At 39.2% G+C, this 23683-nt stretch overlaps 1 long non-coding RNA gene across 1 annotated transcript in view; it reads right to left on the bottom strand.

The window, feature by feature from the left end:
- Positions 1-6167: 6167 nt before the first annotated feature.
- Positions 6168-23683, bottom strand: part of LOC134200888 (uncharacterized) — a 36533-nt gene continuing 19017 nt past the window's right edge. The window contains exon 2 of the long non-coding RNA XR_009975989.1: positions 6168-6406. This is a non-coding gene — a long non-coding RNA (uncharacterized LOC134200888). The remainder of the gene's footprint in view (positions 6407-23683) is intronic.

Raw genomic sequence — 23683 nt, 5'->3', positions numbered from 1 at the left:
AATAGAACTTGCAGTAAGTAAATCGTTTTTATACTTTTATTGCCTGCCTTCCTGCCTGTAGCCTAGAATGGTTATTCTGGTTTTAGCTTGACTGGGTCTGCTAACATCGGTCCTAACAAAAGCAGAATATATTACTGGATCCAAATCGCAACAAAAGTCGAGAATTTTTTGTTGTTACTTAGATGGGTGGACGAGCTCACAGCTCACCTGGTGTTAAGTGGTTACTAGAGCCCATAGACATTTACAACGTAAATTCCGCCACCTACTTTGAAATATAAGTTCTAAGGTCTCAGTATAGATACAACGGCAGCTCCCCCCATCTAATCGAAACGCATTACTGCTTCACGGCTGAAATAGGCAGGGTGGTGGTACCTATGCTCGCGGACTCACAAGAGGTCCTACCACCAGTATCGCAACAAAAGTCGAGAAACTCAGTGGTTTCTCGCCGGATCTTCTCCGTAGGTTATGTCTGTGTGTTAAGTTGCAATGCTCGAATGGACTCCGGTGGTGGAATGCCTAAAAGCAACGCGTGTGAATCGGGAGGATCCGACTCATGCGGCGTTACTTCGCTCTGAGGCATTCCATTTAAGGCTTGAAGTGCAAGCGAGAGCGCGCAACGAGCGACAAAGAGGCACAATCGGCCTCCGCGTTCGGCAACGTTCGACATCTGTCTCTCTCCTACTTGAGTGAGCGATGCATCCGCGTGGACAGCTGCTATACAATAATACATTTACATGTTTTCGTCAAGTACATCAGGCGGCACTGAAAATTTCGGGAATTAACGAAGTGACACAACATTACTATTTAAAAATGTATTTATTGCTTTTCGAAGTATTCTCCGCGAAATTTGACACATTTTTCCATACGATGGAACCAATCATTGAAGCAACCATTCCATTCGGAAGTTGGGGTCTCCAAAATGGCCGTTTTTTAGGCGTCCACAGCTTCTTCAGGTGATGAAAATCTCTGTCCACGCAATTTATTCTTTATTTTAGGGAAAGTATAGAAATCATTAGGGCTTAGGTCGGGGCTGTACGGCGGATGGTCTAATAATTCTATGTTTTCTTGCTCTAAAAACTCTTTTGTTCTGTGCGCGGTGTGAGAACTCGTATTGTCGTGATGGAGGATGATGCGGCGGTTGCAGTTCTCTTTACGGAGTTCAGAAACGACCTGTGGCAAACAAATGCTAGCATACCATTCTACATTAACCGTTCTTTGTCCCTCAAGAGGAATAGTCGTAACATGGCCGGTTTTGGAGACAAACGTGGCCACCATTTTTTTTGCAACACTCCGTGAACTAACAATTTTTGTTGGCTTTAACTCATTTTCGAACACCCAAACTCGTGACTGGTTTTTTGTTTCGGGTTCGTACGCGTATATCCAGGATTCGTCACCTGATACAATATTGTATACAGCATTTGAGGATCCTGCGTGGAATCTTTCGAGAGTTCTGACGCACCAAGTAACGCGAGCCGCTTTTTGCTCTTCACAGAGCGAATGCGGTATCCATCGGGAAAACAACTTTTTTACACCTAATTGTTCATGCAAGATTATTTGTATTTGACTCATGCCAATGTCTAAAGTTGCCTGAATTTCGCGGTATGTCACATGTCGATCTTCCTCAATCAACTTACGCACAGCATCAACGTTTTCTTGGGTGACTGCAGTTTTTGGACGACCTTGACGGGGATCATCACCAAACCAGCGATAAATTGTGGTTTTGGATGGGGCTTCATCACCAAATGCAGAAACCATCCGGTCAACACACTGTTTTTGTGTTACACCACTTCGAAAGTCATAATAAATCATCGCTCTTGAATTTTCTCGAGTCAATTCCATTTTCTCAACGACTAAACAAGTTTGACAAAACCTCGTGACAAGACCGAGAATCTTTTTTTAAATAAATAAATGGTGTTCGATTTTTAAAACCAAGGAGTTTTCAATTAAAAAGATTTTAATATGACAGGAACAGTGGAAATGTTCCATTCCTGATACTTTTAGTGCAGCCCTCGTGTGAAGTTTAGTGAAAAGTGAATGTGGTGTCAATTGTTTATAGCAACGATAATTGCGATAATTGAAAAATGAAACCATTCCATCAGTATTTTCTTATGACATTGTCACGTTCAACTATCGTCAGTAAACCGACTTTAAAGACAACCGATTTTTTTGCTTTTAAATAATAACACAGCCCAATTAAATTGTTAAATCATTTTAATTCGTTTAAAAAGGTTTTTCTCTTGATTTTCTACGGGCGGTTGGAACTGTGTTAAGTCTGTCTTACGTAGAAGACGGCTTCGTTATAAAACTTCTGCGGAATCAGGAAATACTTCACCGCGAGCTTTTTCTTAATTGACTAATTACTCGGAACGGGTCGACGAACTAAGGGAAAAATGTTAAAATCTAGAATTACTTCATTAAGGGGTTTTGAAGTAATTGAAAAGCTTCGAAATCCAACTCTAGTTAGCTGCCTAAACCTATACTACCTTTCAATTCAATTCAAATGATTTAATTGCCAGAAACACGGTACATAAATAAAGGTCTTATAATATTTTAACATTACATCATGTTCTTACTTGAATAAAAATTATAAAATAAATATAAAATTAAATGAAGATTACTAACATGTCGATTTATAATAGGTATAGCATTCATAAATTATAATTAATTTAATTACATTCATAATTCATTAAAATCATAAAATAATAGATCCAATCAATTACATATTATTATAATTTAAAAATTCACCAATATAATAATAACATGAAATAATTTAATTTATATTAATTTATATTTATAAAACTTTACAACCCACAGTCCACAGTCAGCTCACAGACATTCATTGCTGGACATAGGCCTCTCCCAAGCCTCGCCGCAACGATCAGTCCTGCACTGCTTACCTAGCGAACCTCAATAGATCGTCGGTCTACCTTGTGGGATGTCTACCCACGCTACGTCTTCCGGAAGGCAGCCCCAGCGGCGGTTCTACGAGCAATGCATCCTAGTCACCGCCACTTCAGGGTCGCCATCCTATACGGGCAATGACAATTAATGGAAAAACTAGAGGATGACCGACCGGTTTTTTTTTGGTGATAAATTATGTTTTTTAGATTTTTATATTTAAATACGAATTACATATTGATAAAATGATGAAATATCCCAAGATCGTTTAGGCATTATTAGGTGAACACGAGAGTTAAAAAGACACAAATAATATAAATAAACAATTCATTTTCTTGGTCTAACCTTAAACCAAATATTCATTGGCTTCGGGTGGCTTAACGCCATCTGCTGAAATAGCTTTAGTGTTATTGTGTCTTTAAAGCGGTTAGTTGCTCTCAATTATGAAAAATAGTATTATTATTCGCCAATAGATGTCGGAAAGAGTCATAAAGTTGATTATCGATAAAGTTGATCATTGAAAACACGAATAAAACAACATTTTCTGAAAATAAATCGTAGCTAGATCGATTTATCGCCCCCGAAATCCCCTGTATACTAAATTTATAAAAGTCGTTGGAGCCATTTCCGAGATTATATAAAAATCATATAAAAATGACAGATTCCAAATTCAAATGTAATATTTTCTTTATTTTTAATTGTAACAGTATGTATGGCCAGACTAAGTATATACAAGAATTGCTCGTTTAAAGGTATAAGATAAGATACATCTATCTATACCTAAAGGATTGTAGTTGTCGTGGTCTAAACGATAAGACGTCCGGTGCATTCGTATCTAGCGATGCAACGGTGTTTGAATCCCGCAGGCGGGTACCAATTTTTCTAATGAAATACGTACTTAACAAATGTTTGATTGACTTCCGCGGTGAAGGAATAACATCGTTTAATAAAAATCATGCCCGTAAAATATAATTTGCTTAATTACTGGTGGTAGGACCTCTTGTGAGTCCGCACGGATAGGTACCACCACCCTGACTAAATATTTCTGCCGTGAAGCAGTAATGCGTTTCGGTTTGAAGGGTGAGGCAGCAGTTGTACTGTAAAAACGGAGACTTAGAACTCATGTCTAAGCTGGCTGTTGGCATTTACTTTGTTGATGCCCATGGGCTCCGGTAACCACTACCGGTAACAAATACCAGTGGGGCCGTGAGCTAGTCCACTCACATTAGCGTTCAAATAAAACCATATTATAAAGCCATAGCATGCCCAAAAAATGCCGAATATTTTTCAGGATATAATTTATCTCACAGCATTGAAAACAAGAAAAGTTTCTATACGACCCTCAAATAATAGGATATTTTAAACACAATACGTTCCTTGAAAAACATTTTGACGGCTATTCCCTCGTGCCACAAGACTAATATGGCAGCCATATTGATGACCGGCAACCTGCCACACTTGACACGGGTCACGTGGTAGTGGTGGCCTCCACCCGGTTATTATGAGCCGGATAATTTGAGTTCTTACAAAATATTTACCGAATTAATAACTCGGATTACTTTTTACTATTTAGATGACGAGACATTTGTCCTGAATGTTGTTACATCTGTGTGTGGATTTTAAAAGGGTTTTGTGTCTGTATTTTGGTTTGTTTTAGGAAAAATCGTTTCTTTTATTACTTAGATGGACGGACGAGCTCATGGCCCACATGGTATTAAGTGGTTACCGGAGCCCATACACATCACACACAAGGTAAATGCCGCCACCTACCCTGAGACATGAGTTCTAAGGTCTCAGTTCAGTACAATTAAAAATATCAGCAACAATATAATGATTCGAACTTTCTTTTTCTTAAAATTCTTGCTTTAAACAGAATCTCAGACACTAGAAAACGTAGAACGCGATAACAATTTAACATTAGTTCTTACCACACTTGGCGTCATAACCAACCAACTGGTATCACTACAAGAAATAAAACTTATGAACCACAGCTTCTCTGTACTACTCTTTCATTCGTCTCATACCTAATAGACTACCCAGATCGTCCCATCACTAGTCGTGACACCTCACATCCTATTGTTACTTGTGTACCCGGCTTTATCTCCTTAGAAAACAACCTTAATTCAAGCATATGTGTACATATAACATCGGCCAAGATAAGCTTCACGCTTAAAGCCTTTCATAAGGATAGCGTGTTATCAGCTTTACAATATGGTTACTTCAAAATATATATGTAATTAAATTGCTTTACATGAAATTTTAGGACGCGGACTCAACCTACCTTATACTTCGCATCTGTGAGGGTCGTACTCACCTATATCCATAACTTTCGTATTCCATATCCTCCCCCCCGCTATCTCATCCTGACTTTTTTTTATTGCTTAGATGGGTAGACGAGCTTATAGCCCACCTGATGTTAAGTGGTTACTGGAGCCCATAGACATCTACGACGTAAATGCGCCACCCACCTTGAGATATAAGTTCTAAGGTCTCAAGTATAGTTACAACGGCTGCTCCGCCCTTCAAACCGAAACGCATTACTGCTTCACGGCAGAAATAGGCAGGGTGAGGTACCTAACCGCGCGGACTCACAAGAGGTCCTACCACCAGTAAAACCCGTGACTTTGGCTATTCACAGGGCAACATGGTGGATTCAAAAGCGGTGGGAATCTGGTCAGACCAACGCATTGGGCTGCGCGCTCGCGATTTTTTTCTTTCCACTTTCCCAGTAGTCACCAGTTTTTCAAGATTGTCTCCTTTCTCCACAAGGTCCTACTTATTTCTAACGAAAACTAGTAATCCTTTTCGTTTTGAACCTAACAATTTTGTGTCTATGAGCAACATTGACTGGTTATAAAGACAATGAAAAAAATGGTGAGCGTACAACGCGGTGCACGTGAAAGAAGTGAAACTTCTTTTCTTTCGGTATTGTGGTTTTCTTCATTTTTCATCCTTAAATCATTTTTTCTTGTAATAGAGAATGCTCTGTATATGAGAAACGGCCTAGCTCGCTTTGTCCTTTCCCTCTCTCCACGGTCGAGTGGTTCCCGAAACGCTTTATCTATTTTCTTACTCTCTCGCTCTTTCTAAATTGTACATTTTCTCTCTAGCCGTAACGAATCTGTTGCGAGTTACATTAGTTCAACGCGCCTAAAGAAGTTTCACTTCAATAATATTTTAGACCGCTGGCATTTTATTTTTCACTTGTTCTTCTTTTGTAATCGAAGAGTTCATGATCGAACATACATACAATGCATCGCCACACAAAATCGACATTAAAACGCTTGCGTTTTCATATAATATAAAAACATTAGTAAACAATTAATGGATAAATTTCATTAATATTAGCATTTACATATGCAATTCTACTCCCGTTTCGGTTCTTTTATGTACTTCAAACAGACATACAATTGACCTGGTGTTAAGAAGTTCACTGCAGGGACTTAGCGCATAGGAGGTAGCGGGAGCGGGAGCGTTGCACGGAGCGTGCATGCAGCCGCAGTGCGCCCTGAAATAATTTTGCATTTAGGTCAATGTCAGGTGTTGCATACAATTAACGAGGATGTTATATCTATCCTGAGATGGGAGGTGTTCAACATAACATAAAATATGGATAAACGGTAGACCACGAAATTAGTAAAGGAAGAAAAATCATTGTATAAGTTAACAATGTTGGCAGATTTTTACTTTACTACTACTGCCAATAGCTGGTTTAGATTGAATTATGCTTGTAAAATTCATAATTACTGTAATTATTGAACAAATATTTTAGAGGAAGCTACAAAGGAAAGATTCTGCACCGAGCGGATAACATTGCTCGGAAAGCCGCCCTTGGTGCTACCCCAAGCACCGGGCATCGTTCTCGACGAACCCGTCGTTTGCGATGAAGGGCTCGGCGAGTAAATTAACCCACAGACACAGCCCACTGAGTTTCTCGCCGGATCTGCTCAGTAGGTCGCGGCCGATCCGGTGCCGGTGGTAGATTCTGCGAAGCGCTGTTCTTGCTAGGGTTAGTGTTAAACAAGACCAAAAAAAAAAAATTGCAATTCTGCCGCCAATCTTTGTGACAAAACCAATTAAAGCAATAAAGAAATGCAGATAAACAAATAATTGACGTTTGTAAATTTAAGTTAAAACTATAGTAAATATTTGCACAGGTAGCCCCCGATGTAGGTTTATTGTGGTGTAGCTACTAGCAAACAGTTTTGGTTAGATTTCTGCTACCTTCGAGCGTATGGACTACACTTTGGGATGAAAGATAGCCTATTAAATTTAGCACCTATATTTTTATTTTATATTTTTTACTGGTGGTAGGACCTCATGAGAGTCCGCGCGGGTAGGTACCACCACCCTGCCTATTTCTGCCGTGAAGCAGTAATGCGTTTCGGTTTGAAGGGTGGAGCAGCCGCTGTAACTATACTGAGATCTTAGAACTTATATCTCAAGATGGGTGGCGCATTTACGTTGTAGATGTCTATGGGCTCCAGTGACCACTTTACACCAGGTGGGCTGTGAGCTCTTCCAACAATCTAAGCAATAAATAAATAAAAAATTGCACCCACTTAGCACCTAGCCTATTTAGCATTTTGGTGAACACCTTTTTCCCAGGGTTCAAAATGTGTATTTTTAAACAGAATTAGGTTGAAATTCGTTTAGCAGTTAGGTCGTAAAAATGTACATAATATTTCCCTATTTCGTTAGTAACCCCTATTGTATTTATAATGAAAATATTCTTTAATGTACAGACACATCAAAATTTTAATGTTCAACTATGTTATACTGAATATGTATAAATGTTTTAGTTAAATAAATAAATAAATATTTACTAACAATCACGCCACGTTAACTGGTCCCGTGATAAGTTCGTAAAGAACTTGTGTTACAGGTACCAGATAACGGAAATAAATGTAAGATTTTTATTATACACATACATATCTATACTAATATTATAAAGAGGAAAGATTTGTTTGTTTGTTTGTTTCGAATAGGCTCCGAAACTACTGGACCGATTTGAAAAATTATTTTTCCATTAGAAGCCGACATTGTCCCTGATGAACATAGGCTACTTTTTTTTATTATTTTTTTATTTTATTTTTTTGGTTTCATGTGTGTTTTAATGTTTCCGAAGCGAAGCGAGGGCGGGTCGCTAGTATTTAATATTTTAATATACATCCATAACCCTGGAAAAGACATTTATATTTATCATGCAAATATCTCCCCTAGGCGGGATTCGAACCCGCGACCCCCTTGTGTAGTGACCATGTCACTTACCACTACACCAGACGGCCGTTTCCATTTCATTTCGTGGTAAAAGGAAACCCAGAGACGGATGAATAACGATATTACACTCCGATGACAATGGTTGTTATCCGTTGATAAGTATTTATTCCCGTTTCCAATATAAGGGGTGCATTGTCAACAAATACCGTTTGTTTTCGTCAACAGCAATAACAACGGGGTCGAGATGATGAAAAAATATGAGTGGCATTACTTTTCTATTCTTTTATGGGGCTGTGGTGTTTTGTTTCGCCATAGCAATCTATATAATATAACATGAAACAGAAACTTTGTTCCGATTTTTACGAAAATTGCGCGGACGGAGAAGTATGAAATTTCTCACACAAATTCTCACAATCATAGAGAAGCTGAAAAAAATCATTAAATCAATAAAGAAAACATTACACACACTACAATGTATTTGACATAACACATATACACACACACATGCCAATAGGCGGTCTTATCGCTAAGAGCGATCTCTTCCAGACAACCGTTTCATTACCCGAAATTCCGGACAGATAAAGATACAGCAGGTATGTTGCGGTGTACTATTAACAACACATTCTTAGAAAAAATACATACATGCAATACCGTTAAATACAATATGAAATCACCATATGATTTATTCTATATTCTATACTAATATTTTCTATACTATAATATTATAAAGAGGAAAGATTTGTTTGTTTGTTTGTTTCGAATAGGCTCCGAAACTACTGGACCGATTTGAAAAATTCTTTTTCCATTAGAAGCCGACATTGTCCCTGATGAACATAGGCTACTTTTTTTTATTTTTTTATTTTTTTTGTTTCATGTGTGTTTTAATGTTTCCGAAGCGAAGCGAGGGCGGGTCGCTAGTGATTTATATAATAGAACCATAATAATGTCAAAACTTATAATTTCAATTAATTGTAGTCGAATTCCGACTACAGAGGGACCACTAGTTACTATAATAGGCATCATTAGGTCACAGGGTTAAATTATTAGTTTTTTTAATCTGTTCAGATTGTAAACATATATTTTTGGCGGAGATTCGAACACTTGATCAACACCGCAAGTTTTAAAGCTTCCGGTTCTGTGAAACGGGGATGGAGATCCAAAAAGGGCGCTATCTGGGGTACAATGGCAAAGAGATTAGCACTCCGCGCTAGATACTTCATTTTAACACCCGCCTGTTTGAGCAATAGGGGGTTTTAATCGATTTTATCATCGCCAACTCGTTAACAGAGTCTCGGCGAGTTTCTTTCGGACGGTGGGCCGTATTTGATCAACGCATACTGTGTCTATACTTTTCAAGAGACCACCTTGCGCCACTTTAAGAAATCAGATCCCAAACGAATCCACACTGTTGTGTGGTGGCTCAATTTTGACTCACCGCAAACTTCGAACAACACTGGCCCTTGCAAGCTAATCTCAGCACGGACAACGGTAACTAAATGACACGACCTCCAGTCTCGGAGTGGTGTGGCGGTAGCCATCACAGAACACAAAATATTTGACAGATGCCTGAATCTGGCTAACGACATTTTCAAGAAAAGCTTGCACATATGTATACAAGTTCCGAAAAACAACATTCGGACCGTCGGTCTACCGAGCAAATATCACCCGCTCGGTGGAAGATCTTTCCCTTTGTCGTTAAGCCTTTCCAAACGTTGTGTCCATGAACGCAGACAATCTCATTTATGGTAAGTCACCAATCAACAATAATTAATAGTGCGCTGTGTATATTATACCAGTGGGGCAGTAGAGTTCAAGTCACTGTTATCATCAATAATTGTTAAAACATATACATAATCTTAGAACGAATCGAAGAAGACGATAGTAAAGAATCTGAAGACAGAAGAACGTGTGAGCGGTCATTGGGGTAAGGCCGCGAGTACAATTGAATGCGTGTGAATTTCTACTGCATTTTAATTAGGACTTAGCCACAGACAATATATAGCGGCATTTTTCATTTGTTTCTATACCACATGTAATTAACCAAACAATGACATAGCACAACATAGTGTAGCATAGCTTAGTGTGTGTATGATATATTTTATTGTACAAACAGCTTACACTGGTAGGGTGTTTTATAAGCCGGATAGTTTTATAAGTGGATAACACCACCGTCTTAGTAGTGGCAAATACACAAACCGAGCGAGCCACAATATATAAAAAAAAAACACCACCGTCTATCTATCTATATCTAGATCATTCGATATCATGTCTAGAAATGGGTGACATTCGCGATACACAAGCAACTATTGTTAATCCTTCATTTCAAAAAATAAAGATGTACGTTGTGAATAAGTCAGTACAGATTCTATCAGCGTTATATCCGGATGAACTGGCAGTGGTGCGAGCCATTACGTCCTAGTTGAACCCTGCTAGAATACACGAGAAATTTTTCTAATATACAAAACGGCATAGAATAAATTTAGTCTTATTAGTTTCCTCTTCCAGATAAGTAATACACGCCAAGAAGTCTTGATTTGAATGCGAAAATATCTATATAGTTCGCGTTGTGATTACCCGATGTCGAAGACAGAAGCGAATACAGTACAAACATTGGCATGATTTCAAGGCAATTATAATTTGTAAACATGCCAAGAACTGTTTGTTTTATGCTATACTGTTTGTATCGCGAATATCTAAGCAGTATGCCTATTTGCATGGCCTTTATGTCATGTTTTGTATTTTTAATTTATCGCTTAGATGATTGGACGAGCTCACAGCCCACCCAGTGCTACCCAGTGACACCTACAACGTAAATGCCGCCACCCACCTTGAGATATAAGTTCTAAGATCTCAAGTATAGTTACAGCGGCTGCCTCACCCTTCAAACCGAAACACATTACTGCTTCGCGGCAGAAATAGGCAGGGTAGTGGTACCTACCAGCGCGGACTCACAAGAGGTCCTACCACCAGTATAAAATCGATATTAACAAGTAAAATTACTTTTGATCAAGTTTATTAAGAGCTAGCTTTTGCCCGTGACTGCATCCGGGTAGAGTAGTTACTTTGGCATAACGCTAAATTTTACCCCCACTTCATTTACGTAGAAAGAGAAAATATTTTTGAATTATATAATATTAAGGAGCTATTTAAGCCCCTATTTTGAAACATTATTTATTGGTGCTCCACTTGTATTGGTCTTAGCGTGATGTAATATAGCCTATAACCTTCCTCAATAAATGGGCTATCTAACACTGAAATATTTTTTCAAATCAGACCAGTAGTTCCTGAGATTAGCGCGTTCAAACAAACAAACTCTTCAGCTTTCTAATATTAGTATAGATAAACGTTGGTTACATTTAATACATACGATTTAATACATACATATTCATACTCTCCTCTCACTCCACCTTCTTTTCTTAGTGCAAAGGTTTTTACACCAAACGATTTATCGTACCATCATTAGAGCTCAAATTTTTTCTTCTGGAATCTTCTAAAATCACGACAGCTCATTAATTCCGCGGTTTACAGACACTCAACAAAAACGTTTACGAGCAAAATTTGTAAAAATAAAACCCGAAGGAATAGCCAAAGTAATTCTTCGTTTGTCTAAAATAAAAACCGATTTTTGTGTAATGTTAGCTTTTTTAGTTTAGAAAAACCACTTCTCGTCAGTTGAAAAGTTTCATCCCAAACTTCGACCGTCTCGACATGGATGCCTTGTAAGTAATTGTCCAAATGAACTTTTATTGTTGATAGGACGTCTTGTAAGTCCGTATGGCTAGATACCACCACCCTGACCATTTCTGGCGTGAAGCAGTAATGTCTTTCGGTTAGAAGGGCGGGGCAGCCGCTGTACCCTACAAACTGAGATCTTAGAACTGATGTCGCGAGGTGGATGGTGGCTTTTACGTTGTAGTAGGTGTCTATGGGCTCCAGTAACCACTTTACACTAGATGGGCCGTGTGCTCGTCCATCCATCTAAGCAATAAAAAAGAAAGCTATGCTCGCAATCTTTCTTAAATACTTGATCCATCAGCTGTTTCTTCTTTTACTTTAACTTGGTACCTTCAGAGCGAGGCTGTCGGAACTTCGACGCGCAATGTAATCCAAACAACGGGACACAAACTCTAAAAACGACATTTCATAAAAATCCTTCGAATGTCAAATAAATCAAACGAAACTGATAAATCGCACGGTGGTCCGGGCCGCTTGCGATTTTGCAGTATATCATTTGTCTGTGCCCCTCCGAAAATGAACGATAGTCAACTTCGTAGCTCCATATATCAGAGACCGCAATGTATCAATAATAAAAATGAGGGCGGCAAAAATTATAATTTGCGTACTCACTGGCAGGACGTTGTATGAGTCCACAAAAGTCAGTACCATAGTCATGCGTATTTCGGCCGCATGAAGGATGCGTCAGCAGCGTCGCAGAATGGGAATCGCGACCCACTGAGAAGATCCGGCGAGAAACACAGTGGGCTTGAGTGATTATTTAGTAGCAATTGAAGCATTAGCTTGTAGCGGGCAATACTGGCACATCAAGTCGCACTCGGGCGTTTTCGGGCGCGATCGGAATTCCCGAATACGCAAGAGTCACTAAATGTTAGTCGACAAGATTCGCGAACCGATTTATTTTATTTTTTATTTATTACACTTCATGTAAAATTTACATTGGCGGACTTAATACCCAAAGCATTCTCTACCAGTCAACCAAAGGTAGTGCAGAGTAAATAGTGGTAGGTGCAATGAAATTTATATTAGGTTAGAAATACATACACAAAAAAAAAGTATATACATACATACCTATATACCTATACATAAGCAAATATACATACATACATACATACATATTTTATAATAGTTTATACAGTATTAAAAGGAATATATTAATAAATTTCCTTAACAAATAACTTCATCTTAATAAGTTCATAATGATTCCGCTAGTTTTTCCAACAACATTCGCCGAACCCTTAACTTGAACGCGCAACGGTTAGTAATAGTCCTGATCTCGAGAGGAAGCGCATTCCATAGCAAAACAGACTGCACGACGAAAGAGTTACGAACATAACTAGAACTATGTGTGGGATAACGAATTAATAGGCTATTGAGAGGACACAGCGCCCACTCATGGCTGGAGTGAAGATATTGAAAATAGGGAGTTAGATAGGAAGGAGGTTCGGGAGACATAAATAAGGAATAAAGAGTCGTCAGTGTTCTTTTTTTATTTTATTTTTATTGCTTAGATGGATGGACGAGCTCACAGCCCACCTGGTGTTAAGTGGTTACTGGAGCCCATAGACATCTACAACGTAAATGCGCCACCCACCTCGAGATATAAGTTCTAAGATCTCAGTATAGTTACAACGGCTACCCCACCCTTCGAACCGAAACGCATTCCTGCTTCACGGCGGAAATAGGCGGGGTGGTGGTACCTGCCCGTGCGGACTCCCAAGAGGTCCTACCACCAGTGAAAGTGTACGTAAATTACGACGCTGGCGAATCGGTAGAAGTTTAAGCTGAGCACGATAGGAAGATATATGATCATATTAATACATATTTAATGCTTAACTTAAAAATAATATCTTCATAATATAAAATAATTAGTATCACTTAGAACCTAGCATCGTTTTCTCCGTTTCCTGTTAATATTATAATACTGTACACTACCAAAACATTGTAACTGTTTATAAAATGGTTTGTTTAAGTTATTTATTGTTGACTGCATATCCCGCTAATAGAAGGAATAGAATAACAAACCACAAGCTTTTTCAAACGGATAAACAATAAACAAAGAAAAACTTAGTTAAATAGATCGTCACCTTTGAAACCGGGTCCCTTCTGGATGAGACTAGCCAGGATGGTGGGGCATTCTCGTGTGTACACAAAATACGCCCGACCCTTAGGAAATTCCGGTCGGGAATCTTAGTGCCCTTGTAAAATTGCAGTGTTTGTTATGTACTTCGTATATCGCGACCCGCTCCGCTCACATTAGTAATAAACCAGCTGTTATTACGTACGGTCGTTTCATTGCCCCTAAGTTCCGATATAACAACTGGCGACGAATTACCCACAAGTGCATATTATATATAAAAAAAAATATGGCTCAACTTATAGGAAACATATCTGAGTTTGATTATAAAACCCAAGAATGGCAGATCTTTTACAAGAAATTAGAAAATTTCCTAAAGTTGAACAAAGTTTTAGCTGAAGATTGGTGCTCCGTGCTTATTGCACATCTTTCAGATGATTCGTATCGGCTTGTGAGGAACCTCGTACATCCTAACGAGGTAGAAACAATACAATGGACTGAGCTGGTTAGAGTACTCAACGGACATTTTCAACCGAAAAGATCGACTTTTGCCGACAGGGCAAAATTTTATGGTGCGATCAGAATGGACGGTGAGAAAGTCGAAGATTGGGCGGCACGTCTGAGGGGACTCGCCGTGCACTGTAATTTCGGTACAGAATTAGATACGTTGCTACGTGATCGATTTATTCTAGGCCTGAAGGTAGGTCCAGAAAGAAATCGATTGTTCGAACAAGACTCGAACTCCCTAACGCTTTCAAGAGCTATTGAAATAGCCCAGGAGACTGCGTGTGCGCGGGCGGCGAGAGCTGATGTTGATGGTGGTGAGCAGCTTATCAAACAAGAGGTGGTGTATCGTGTCAGCGAGCGTCGGGCGCGGGGCGCCTCGACGCAGGCGGAGTCGTCGTGGGCATCGGCGGCAGCCGCGCGCTGTGCAGTGTGCGGGTTGAAAGGTCATTCCGTAGAAAAGTGCCGTTTCAAAGACTATAAGTGTATGATTTGTGGTAAAAAGGGTCACCTTAAGAAAGTGTGCAGTGTCAAAAAGGTCGGAAAACTGTCGTTAAATAATATGGATGATAACGAAAGCGATGGACACGAATGTAAAAAATGTGATTTGTATAATTTAAGGTATGTTCGCTACGATCCTATTAAGTTGAACATTTCTATAAATAATAAGTTTTATTCTATGGAATTAGATTGCGGAGCTGCTCGTAGTGTAATTTCAGAAAGATTTTACAGGGATAACTTCCCATTATACAAATTAAGTAAGTCTGATATAGTATTTTGTCTCTATACTAAGCATAAAGTTACGCCCGTAGGTTATTTCGATTGTGAAGTAAGTTACAATGGTATTATGAAGCCTATGTCGTTTTATGTAATTTCAGAAGGTGGTCCACCATTATTAGGGCGGGATTTCATGACGCAATTTAATATGAGTTTAGTTTCTATGTGTAACAATAATAATTTATCAGTTAGAGCGGAATACCAAGAGGTGCAGCAGATCTTGAATGAATTCCCTGACATTTGGAAAGATGAATTGGGCCGTTTTAATAAATATGAAGTGCATTTACACTTGAAAGAAAATACAACACCTAAATTTTTTAAGCCACGCCAAATACCGTTTGCTCTAAAGGACAAGGTTGAAGAAGAATTACATAGGCTTGTCGAAGCAGGTATATTAGTACCAGTACAGTTTTCAGATTATGCTACGCCCATAGTACCAGTTCTGAAGGAGAATGGTAAAGTGAAAATAGCTGGAAATTTTTCCTGTACCCTAAATAAAGTTTTAAAAATTGACAAATATCCATTACCCCACATAGACGAGGTTTTCGCGAAGTTAGGCGGCGGAGAACATTATTCTAAGCTAGATTTAAGTAATGCCTATAATCAAATTTGTTTGTCTCAAGCCTCTCAAGACCTCACAACTATAAATACACCGAAAGGCCTTTTCAAATATACACGCTTAGTGTACGGTCTCGCGAATGCCCCAGCTATTTTCCAGCGCACAATAGAATCTCTAGTAGTAGGTATTGAAGGAGTGTCGTGTTGGTATGATGATATTTGTTTAACAGCCCCAAGTAGAACCGTACATTTGCAGAGACTTCGTTTATTGCTAGGTAGATTACAAAATGCTGGGTTAAGGCTTCAAAAAGAAAAGTGTTCTTTTTTCCAGGACAGTGTCACATATTTAGGTTTTAAAATAGATAAAAATGGTCTTAAAACATGTCCCAGTAAAGTAGATGCAATTCTAAAAGCCCCAATCCCCACAAATGTCCTAGAATTAAAAAGATTCCTCGGAGTAATTAATTACTACAGGAATTTTATTCCTAACGCATCCTCATTATTAAGTCCGCTGAACGAATTATTAAAAGATGACATAAAATGGCACTGGGATAAGCGACAGCAGCTTGCGTTTGATTCCGTGCGAAAAGAACTCGCCTCGGACCGCGTACTATCACATTTCGATCCGAGGGCGCAGCTAACATTGACAGTGGATGCGGGCCCGTCTGGTCTCGGCGCGGTACTCGCGCAATGCTACAGCGACGGTACAGAACGGCCGATCGCGTTCGGTTCGCGTTCCTTATCGCCAAGCGAAAAGAATTATAGTCAGATTCATAAAGAGGCGACGGCTATAGTGTTTGGCGTTAAGCGCTTTCATCAGTATTTGTATGGGTGTCAGGAACCATTCATATTAAGAACAGACCACAGACCGCTCCTATCTATTTTTGGTAAAAAAAACGGCATATCAGTGACCGCCGCGCTACGCTTACAAAGATATTCTATTATGCTATCTGCTTATAACTACATTGTGCAATATATAAGTAACAAAAACAATATTGTGGCAGATTACTTTTCCCGAGCGCCGTTAGCTTACGAACCGAACGGGTCAGCTGATAGGAAACAAAGTGAGGAACATAGTGCTATCTCGTTTATGGATGCAACACAAGAACCAGTCTCTTTCGAACGAATACAGCATGCCACCGCCAATGACAAAACTATTAAAACAGTCATTAATTATATGCAGCAGGGTTGGCCGCGTAAGATTAGTTGCAAATTAATATTACCCTATTTTATGTGTAAAACTGATTTAGAAATTATCAATAGTTGTTTGTTTCGTGGACATAAAATAGTCATTCCGGCGGTATTTCGAGATCGTATGTTAGAAGAACTACATTGTGCTCATTTCGGTATCGTTAAGACGAAGAATATGGCACGAAGTCGCATGTGGTGGCCAGGTATTGACAGCGATATTGAGCGTTTAGTCGGCAGCTGTGACGTATGCGCCGCTCAGCGCAGCGCGCCGGCCCGTGCGCCCCCCGCGCCCTGGCCGCGCCCGCCTGCCCCATGGCACCGTATTCACATAGATTATATGTCTATAGGGCAAACGGTACACTATTTAATTGTTATCGATGCATTTAGTAAATGGCTCGAATGCATTCATATGAATTGCGGCACCTCCACTAGTGCGTTAATATTGAAACTGAAAGAATTATTCTCAGTTTTCGGTATCCCTAACGAAATTGTATCAGATAACGACATTAAGATATGTTCCGTGGAATTTCAACAATTTTGTAAAAATAACGGTATAAATTACTTAAATTCACCGATCTATCATCCGGCAAGTAACGGCCAAGCCGAGAACTCGGTGAAAACCTGCCGAAAAATGTTAAAATGTATAATCGAACAAAATAAATATAATACTAATTTCAATCCACGGCTTATTCAAGAAAAATTAATTGGATTTTTGTTCGATTATCGTAATAGTATACATTGCACAACAGGCGCATCACCTGCAAGTATGATGTTTGGACGTAATTTAAGAACAAGATTAGATTTAATATTACCCACTAAAAAAGTGGAAGATAATGCAGTTGTTCCTAATAAAGAAATAAGTAAATCTAGACAATTCCAAATAGGTGAAATAGTCTGGGCAAGATTTTTTATTGCTCGAAAGGCTAGCTGGATGAAAGGAAAAATAACGAATATCTTAGGCAATAGAATGTTTCAGATCAATTTTGAAAACTGTGATTCAACGTGTGTCAGACATTTGGATCAGATTAGGAAGTACACGGATGCTAGGTCAAAAACAATTGTGAGCGATGTTGTTTCCACCGAAGGCGCTAATATTTCAGTCCCGGATCGACCCACAACAATGCAATCAGTATCGCAGCCTAGCTCTGAGATAGTGCTGTCCTCACCTATGTCGTCGCCGCCGGTACCGGAGCCGGCACCAGTATCGGCCCCCACGCACGGCAATAACGTTGACATTGTGAGGGGGGAGGATGAGGAGGGCGATGAATGGGAGGAGGCTAGTGAAAACATCGCAGCTGCCAGCCTGCCGACCGAGTGTGAACCTGATTACCCTATTGTAGCATCAGATGACCCCGATAACGTGAGATTAGAAGAGAGGGCGCCAGATAATGAAAGACAGTGTGGTCGACCAAAGAGGACAAGAAAAGTAGTAGATTATAAGAAGTATTTTTAAATTAACGATAAGCTAATTAGTTGTTTTCTTTGTCAGGATTTCAAAATAATGAGGGAGGAGTGCAGTGTTTGTTATGTACTTCGTATATCGCGACCCGCTCCGCTCACATTAGTAATAAACCAGCTGTTATTACGTACGGTCGTTTCATTGCCCCTAAGTTCCGATATAACAAAAATACTCAAAGAACGCTGAATCCTATACTAGGCCGATACAATACTAGGCTGATGCAAACAAGGCCGACATACTTCTTCTTCTTCTTAGTCGAATACTTCATTGCTGAAGGTCGTGTCCTTGAAAGCCCTTCGTGGCTCTTTGTACCCTCATCTTCCATTTGCTTCGGTTTTCGGCTTCTCTCAGGGCGTTCGCAACAGAGAGTCCAGTGAGGGCAGCTAGGTCGACATACAATGAAGGGTAAACAAAAAAAAAAATGTGTGCGTGTACTAGTGTACACACGTAAGAAGTGAAACTTGTTTATGGCCTTATTTTTCGAAAAATGATCTACATGCAACTTTCTAGAAATTGGTTAAATAAAGTTAAATTAGATAAAGTTTAAACAAAAGGATTTTATTATCATAGACATGAATACAAAAAAGTTAAATTAGATAAAGTTTAAACAAAAGGATTTTATTATCATAGACATGAATACAAAACAGATGGCGCGTAACGGAAAAAAGTGACGCGTAACCGAAAAATGTGACGGTAAATTTTTTTCCAACGCCGATAAGGAAGTTTCACTTCAAAAATGTGTGCGTGTACTAGTGTACACACGTAAGAAGTGAAACTTGTTTATGGCCTTATTTTTCGAAAAATGATCTACATGCAACTTTCTAGAAATTGGTTAAATAAAGTTAAATTAGATAAAGTTTAAACAAAAGGATTTTATTATCATAGACATGAATACAAAAAAGTTAAATTAGATAAAGTTTAAACAAAAGGATTTTATTATCATAGACATGAATACAAAACAGATGGCGCGTAACGGAAAAAAGTGACGCGTAACCGAAAAATGTGACGGTAAATTTTTTTCCAACGCCGATAAGGAAGTTTCACTTCAATAATGATCGCAGCAAAGACTTTAACAACGTAAAACAAAATGACGGACGGATAATGACTAAACTCTTTACATCGTCTTAACGAAACTACACATCACTCTCAATCTAGTTTTATTTCCAAATACATAGTTCACAGTACAGTACGTCAAGTAGTTTTTTTATTTTTTTTATTGAAGATTTACTGGTGGCTCGGAGGCCTTTCCAGTTTCACCAGGACAGGAGGGCGAGCAAAGGCTCAACCAAGAGGGGCAGGATTAGTTAATAGCTACCCGAGCGCCTCCGAAAGAGACCTAACAACTTGAGAACAGCTGCTGAGAAGATCCGGCGAGAGACTCAGCAGGCTGATGTATGGGTTAGGTTCTTTTTGGTTTTTTTATTGCCCTTGTAGGCAGACGAGCATACGGCCCACCTGATGGTGAGTGGTTACCGTCGCCCATGGACTTCAGCAATGCCAGGGGCAGGTCCTAGCCGCTGCCTACCAGCACATCGAACCCTTAAAACTGGTGGAATGACGTTTTGAGTCCGCACGGGCTCTGCTTATTTCTGCCGTGAAGCAGTAATGCGTTCGGTTTGAAGGGCGGGGCAGCCGTCTTACTGTAAAAATTGAGACCTCAGAACTCATATCTCAAGGTAGGTTGCGGCATTTACGTTGTAGATGTCTATGAGCTCAGGTAACCACTTAACATCAGGTGGGCCGTGAGCTCGTCCACACACCTAAGCAATAATAAAAGATATAAAAATCTGGAACACAATACCTACTAGTTCGCGACTGAGATAAGCCGAATGGCGGTACCTACACGCATAGTCTCACAAGACGATCTCCCAATGGTAATTTAAAACAATTCACTGTTATAGTTTCCCTTTAAGTGAGGCCTAAAGACAATACTTCTAGGTAAGTAGGCAGTACGATTATGCCTCTGACGTTGCTGATTTCCACGTGTCTTTTTTGTCAGTCAAATAGATATATGAGATAAGAATTTTCTGAAAAGGCAATAACAACGTACCATCCGGCTATGGAATGAGCTCCCCTCCACGGTGTTTCCCGAGCGCTATGACATGTCCTTCTTCAAACGAGGCTTGTGGAGAGTATTAAACGGTAGGCAGCGGCTTGGCTCTGCCCCTGGCATTGTTGAAGTCCATGGGCGACGGTAACCACTCACCATCAGGTGGGCCGTATGCTCGTCTGCCTACAAGGGCAATAAAAAAAAATATCATGAATTTTATTTATTTATTTATTTAGACACACCATCAGCTATACACACAAAACATTCAAGCTTAAAATTAAAAAGTATAAAATTAAGTACTTGTATGTAGGCCAGTTACAGGCATATGATGTACAGCAATCTCTTGTAACAGATTATGACATGTTACAGCAATTTTAATTAATACAGAAGCGAATTATAATTTTTAAATACAAAATTAAAAATTATACCGCGAACTTCAAAGACTGCGATGCAAGAGGATGTTTTTCCATAAGTTTACTAGTGGTAGGACCTCTTGTGAGTCCGCACGGGTAGGTACCACCGCCCTACCTATTTCTGCCGTGAAGCAGTAACGCGTTTCGGTTTCAAGGGTGAGGCAGCCGTTGTAACTATACTGAGACCTTAGAACTTATATCTCAAGGTGTGTGGCGCATTTACATTGTAGATGTCTATGGGTTCCAGTAACCACTTAACACCAGGTGGGCTGTGAGCACGTCCACATATCTAGGCAATAAAAAAAAGTCTCCTGTTTCCCCTGAAAGAAAGAAGAAAAACCCTGAAAGAATTCGTTAAAACCAAACCAACTTCAATCGAAACTACACTGTGCCTATATATCATTTATTTCACGAACTTATCTTGGGGAGTAAGTTGTGTTCGTCTCTCGGCGGGTATTAAGCCGCGAGCTGATACATTGCCGCCGGCTACAGACGAGCTGATGTCTCGATCAAATAGAAAACTGTTATTGGAAATTGGAAGTTTTCTTAATAACTAGATCGAGATAAATTATAATAGTTATAATAATAATAAACATTTATTCCGAATATAAATTTACAAAAAATGCAACAAAAATTAAAAGAAAAATAACGAGGCTCGGAAAGGGTTACCGGCTCAGCAATGTCTAACAGTACCGAGACAATCGGTATTGGGGCGCTGATCTTCCGCCGGCACCTGCGGAGTGACGCGCACACCAGCATCAGACCGACCAATCATTATCTGAGCTTAGAATAACAACAATAACTGCAACTACAACAATAAAAACAATGAAATACATATATTTAATTCTAAAAAATTACAATTGCAATGCACAATTACAGCACGGAATAGTTAAAATTGATATTTTCGAATTTAACTTGCAAATCGAATTTTATCAACTCGGTTATGGTCGCGTATTCAACGTTCTTAAGCTATTGCATAGCTTTCATCGCGGGGTTTGAGCGCGGCGACCGAATCAAGAAATTCAATAACGAAAATAAAACCTAACACCCCCCACACCGCCTACCATGTAGCTCGCGTTCAACACATTCACACGTTGCGCTTGTGTAGTGTTTGTGAATAAGCGCGCGGCGTGACGTCGCACTGCATGCGTATCATGAAAAGTCTGCCCATCTCTCTCTCTCTCTCTCTCTCGCGCGATCTAGCTTATGAGTGTGAAGGGGACAGTTAGTGTTTTGCTTTGTTAATGTTTATAAATATAGCGTGGTCTTATTTTATTATTATTGTCTAATTATAATTGCATAAGTTGATAAAAAATGCTATGCAAATAGCTTTATCGCGACAGTCTCCGAGTGCTACACGTGTTTTTTATTGTATTGTTATCGTTAGAATGCCACAACTGTTTTCCATTTTAGCGCGAAATTCGAGCGACATCTGTTATTTAGATTTAAAACATTCGCGTTTTTAGTTATATCACATCTAGTGTGTAAAGCGTATTGAATAATGAACAAAAACATCGAACAAATTTGTATTTGTCTTGAAATTGGAGCTTGATAACGTAGATTTGGATGAATAACTAAGATTTTGCGTAATATTGACCTTTTTCCGGTTCAACAATTGTTTATTTATTTATTTATTTATACTTTATGCACAAAACAAAACTTGTACACAGGCGGACTTAATGCCATAGGCATTCTCTTCCAGTCGACCATAGGATGGTGCAGAGATAATGCATGGTAGGTTAATTGTTCACGATTGACCTCCACGGTGAAGGAATAACATCGTGTAATAAAAATCAAACCCGCAAAATTATAATTTGCGTAATTACTGGTGGTAGGACCTCTTGTGAGTCCGCACGGGTAGGTACCACCACCCTGCCTATTTCTGCCGTGAAGCAGTAATGCGTTTCGGTTTGAAGGGTGGGGCAGCCGTTGTAACTATACTTGAGACCTTACAACTTATATCTCAAGGTGGGGGGCGCATTTACGTTGTAGATGTCTATGGGCTCCAGTAACCACTTAACATCGGGTGGGCTGTGAGCTCGTCCACTCACCTAAGCAATAAAAAAAAAACTTTAAAGAGTAGTGCTGTTAAATTTACCACAAAGTGAAGAAGTGGCGATTGCTTTGAAGCACATATCATCTGCTGCATACGTATTTGAAATTAGAATGGGCTCCGATAGCCACTTAACAACAAATGAGCTGTGAGGTTGATTAAACAAAAAATGTTTAAAATGTACCATTTCTGTTTCAGCTTAGGGGCCTCGCAACTATTATGAAGAGGTTGTTAATGACATCACAATGACAATGGCACTGCGCTTTCTGCGAATCTTAGATTACGGAAAAAATATATGAAGAGGCTTCCGTCACTAAGCTTCAAGAATAGTTTAATAATGTAAACATCATTTTAAGTTTTCTCATAACACTGAATGCGCCGCCTATAAAAGTTGACGGCTTACGAAGCACCCTATATTGTTGTACGTAAAATGAACTTTGAAAAAGCTTGTGTGTTACTCGCTCGCTATGCATAAAATCAAATATTTCCCGAAGTAAACGAGGGAGAGCTTAGAACTAGCACTTTGATGTGTGAAACTCGCTCCCGGGAATCGTTACGGGAAACTTTTACATCTTACGATACGATTTCCAAAAAGAAAAATCGTATCGTATTGTAAAGTTTGCACACACAGTACAAATTATGTATCTTATTCAACCATTCAATGAAACACAATAATCTTTATAAAATAATTGCTCATTTAAGTATGTACTGAAATCTTCTAATCTAAAAATAAATATATATAAAACAA

The sequence above is a fragment of the Bombyx mori genome, chromosome 21, assembly GCF_030269925.1.
Source record: "Bombyx mori chromosome 21, ASM3026992v2".
Taxonomy (NCBI): Eukaryota; Metazoa; Arthropoda; class Insecta; order Lepidoptera; family Bombycidae; genus Bombyx; species Bombyx mori.
This window is presented reverse-complemented; position numbering and strand designations above follow the sequence as displayed.